This window comes from Tachysurus fulvidraco, chromosome 14 (assembly GCF_022655615.1).
Source record: "Tachysurus fulvidraco isolate hzauxx_2018 chromosome 14, HZAU_PFXX_2.0, whole genome shotgun sequence".
Classification (NCBI taxonomy): domain Eukaryota; kingdom Metazoa; phylum Chordata; class Actinopteri; order Siluriformes; family Bagridae; genus Tachysurus; species Tachysurus fulvidraco.
In genome coordinates, this window is record NC_062531.1 from 16,619,065 (window position 1) to 16,623,077 (window position 4,013).

At 41.1% G+C, this 4,013-nt stretch overlaps 1 long non-coding RNA gene across 2 annotated transcripts; it reads left to right on the top strand.

Moving 5' to 3' along the window:
• The first annotated feature begins 219 nt into the window (after nucleotides 1-219).
• On the top strand, nucleotides 220-3,459 carry LOC113658519. 2 transcript variants are annotated; one of them, XR_003444408.2, is made up of 5 exons: nucleotides 220-597; nucleotides 691-743; nucleotides 817-885; nucleotides 1,010-2,247; nucleotides 2,464-3,459. It is a non-coding gene; the product is annotated as an uncharacterized LOC113658519 (long non-coding RNA). The 2 variants fall into 2 exon arrangements; XR_003444409.2 differs by having other exon boundaries at nucleotides 1,010-2,241.
• The last annotated feature ends 554 nt before the right edge of the window (nucleotides 3,460-4,013 follow it).

Here is a 4,013-nt window from a genome sequence, read left to right on the forward strand (position 1 = left end):
ACACTTTAGACTTTAGAGCCTCCATCTCATTCCTATGTCGTTCACTATCCCGCGCGCTCTCAGCTTCTATTACTCGAAGCCTGATGCACTGAGCTTCACATTCCTGTCGTTTTAACTCAAGATCTAATTATTTTAGTTTAACTGCCAATACAGCATCAGAACCAAAATCTTTTGAATCTATTTTGAGAACAGAACCAAATCCAGCAGTCTCAGATTCTTTCCCAACATCCTCATCTGATGCAGCCAAAATGCTAGCTTCTACCAGCCTCCCAAATAATTCCTTTTTGATAGCCTGTTTTTGATGCAATTTAAATCCTTCTTACGGCAACTGTTATATACTTTTATAGCGGGAAGTAATGTAAATGAGATTAAATCAAACTCCATAACCTAAGCAATAACCTCTCCCACATCAAAACACAGCAAAAACAGCCAGGCAAAACAAAGAGAGAAAAAGGACACTTGTAGTGGTAGGCTAATTATTCCAAGACTTTTTAAGCAGGCACTGGGAAGAGGCTTCAAAATTTGGGCCTTGTTTTAAAAGCACATGGGATATAATGCTGCTTTGTTTGGTTGTGTCTGAATTTGCCCCCAGATGAGGTAGGTTGACTGGTTATTTTTATATTGTTTGATGTGTTTATTTATGGATATTTATTTTGATGCTATGGGCAAATTGTGTTTTTGTTTATCTAGATGCAGATGAGTTCAGTAATGCTGACTGTGTATGTTGGCAGATGCTGGTATAGGTAAATATATGGGCTTTGTTTAATTTAATTAAGATGTGATGAAATGTTTTAATTGTATTTTTCTCTGGTAAAGTGTTTTATTCAGATGTGAATAAATGCTCAAACATTGACTGATGGTTATATCTGCTATCTTCCAAAGAAGGTAAATGTGTTTCATATGTTCATTAAATTGAGATTGTGTAGTTGGTAACTGGGGTTTTACAGTAAATGTTTAATGTTTTAATAATATATAGGATGTATTGTTAATTTTGTTTTCTTCTGTTTAGATTTAAGTCAATTGCTGTTTCTCCTGTATTGTTTTTGTTTGGTTCCCTGGCTGGCCGGTCTCAGAGGTGTGTGCTGCATGGTGGCAGCACATGGATTGTTTGTGTATGAATACGGTTGGCTGGGGTTTTGTTTTTTGTATTTCTTTTTTATAACACGTTCCCAGCTTTATGTAGCCAGCTTGATTCTTAGTGCTTGCTTTCTGTATGTGTGTGGGCCTTTTCTTGTATGGGATCTATGTCTGCCATGTTTTCTTGATGTGGTTATGAGTGAAGGTTTATGTTTTGAGTTAGTTTTATTTGAATTGTGGTGTTTTTTGCTTTTCAGTGTGAATTATCATGGAGATGCCGCCTTACACTTTGAGGGTCTGCCATATGCTAGGAAACTAATATAGTAAGAGTGTGAGTTGGCCGTTAACATCTTGTAGAGCTGGGGCCAATTTTTATGTCTGTGTTTTGTGTATATCCTTTGTCCTATTTTTGTAATAAATCTTTGTACCTTGAGTGACTGGAAATGTTTCTCTTTCAACTCATTTTGAAGGAGTGGCCCAGTGGTACACAATGACGCATGTATGCCCTGCTCTGTGTTGGGCTCAGCTGCCGGACCCATGGTCCACATTGGATGAGAAATATTAGTAAATCCTGTACATATCAACCCATGAAGACACCCATATCTACAGATATGGTAGTTTGCATGCGTCCCAACCAACAGTTCCCATTATGCATACGGTCAAGAGGAGCTGTAGGTGTTGGGTTCCTCCCTAAATCTGCCTGCCAAGACACTTTAGATGCTCACCATTCCAGAGTTAATTTGCTTTCCCCCTGTAATACTTCTGAATAGGACTGCAAATCATCTATTCTGGTATTGATGCACGTTCCCTGTCTGGAACATTGCCATTCGATGACATTTTCTGGTACTGTTGGGATCTCACAGCCCTCCAGACACTGCCCCTATGTGGCACATGTTATGCTCCCCAGTCTTACTAGAAGGATGTCTCACTGATTTAGCTTTAAATAGTTCAAACCTGGGGGATCTGTTTAGTGCAGGTCACGCCTCATGCTATCGACACAATGTTTCTGCTTATTTGTGACCCAGCAATTACTCTGCACTTTCTTTGTGGTCCGATGACACTGAAATTACCATAGACTGGAAAGGGAAGCCAGTAGGCATTCCAGAGGAGCACCGCACCTTATCTGGAAGCTCCTCAGCAGGATGGCCAATTCTTCTTCCAGGGGTACAGGTACACAGGAACATAAAATGGATTAATTACTTGTGGTACAATCAGCAGCATTTCATTAATCATACAATCACAGCTTCAGGGTTACTATCAGAGCAACTTCATGCCACCACACTTATGACTGTCCAAAATCACTTTAAACTCTCACTATATGCTGACTGGTACTGTGTGTTTCTGTTCTTTTATGCGTGTGCTCTTTTGTCTCTATGTATTTGTAAGTGTTCTGTGCAGAGCCATGTCCAGTCCCCTGGTCCAGTGCAGGCCTGACCGCCACCAACGCACCTCTCCTGCCAGCCCACCATAAAAGGCATAGCCTACATTCTTGATGCCCCACACAGCCTATGCACTGCCTGCACTAAACTGGACAGTTTGAGACAGACCTGTCTGACAACCTCTGGCACTCCCACAATCTCGGCATCTCACTGCCCCGGCACTGAATGTCCTATCCGGCCCTGCATCATCTGTCACCTGGACCACCTTGATGGAAGAAATGCATCCACTGTCACTCATCCTTGTGCATGCTAATATTGTTCTTTATTATGGAATATGGCTTCATGCATTTTTTGATACTGACTACCCTCTGGACAAAGGATTATCTCACTGAATACATACATATATGCTACAGGACTCCATTTTGGTGGCTCATCATGGGACATATCCAACAACAAGCCCAGCACCAGTAGTGCAAAGATTTCATCTGCAAAAGGCTAGGAAGCCATTGTCTCCTCGTCAAGCGCAGACTCTGCCCTTATGTACTCAGGTGTTTGGGCCTCTCTAGGTGGACGGCAGCACATTTGCTCTCCCTTGCCTTGCTGGATTTACTGTATACATCGCACCCAGTATTGATGTTGGACATAGTTTGCTTTTTGCCCTCGGTTGCTGGACATTGCTGTTGAATGTTTATCTTGTTTGTCAAATGCACTTTGGTGACCCTGGTGAAACCGAACTCACTGTTGTGCTATACGTGGAATTTTTCGTTGTATTTGGCTATAGAGGGTTTTTCGCCCACTCCTGGTTCACCTTTTTGAGAATGAGAAACGCATTCAGAGGGGGGAGTAATGTTGATTTCCTAAATCAGGGTGTCGATTAGGTGTAATTATATTTGGCCCGCGCAATCATATCAAATGTGCATTACAGCTGGCTGGCCGCATGCTCCGCTAATACTACAAATCCCAGAATGCCTTGTCACTGTATTGACATGTAGTCACGAACAGCAAGTGCTGAATATAAAGGACAGACCTGTTTCTCTTGTGTGCGGAGCTAATGTGTGTGTATAACGAAAGAATATAACACAAGAAGACACTATGAAACACAACATTATGAGAAGTATAAGGCCCTGGACATAAAGCAGAAGCTCCAGAAGGCGGAAGAGATGAAGAAAAGTCTGGTTTCCTGGCAGACTATGTTCATGAAAGCAAAATCAAAAAGTGAAGCTTCTGTATAGGCTAGCTTTTATTGTGGCAGCAGAGATTGCAAAATCTGCCTGACCCTTTAATGAGGGAGAGTTTGTCAAAGTGTATGGCCAAAGTTTGCAAAATGAACACCACTGATTGTCTTTTATTTCAAATTTTATTTCTTATTTGTTTGTAATATCAAGCTCTGGTTGTTCCATATCCTGTTTTTAAGCAAAACTAAAGTTTGTTTCCATATGATAAAGGTTGAACATTACATATCAGTTGCAGTTAATTTTTCAATAAAGATTCGGTTTGGCCTGTGACTCTCAGTTTTATATTTTGGCCCACTGTAAATTTGAGTTTGACACCCCTGTC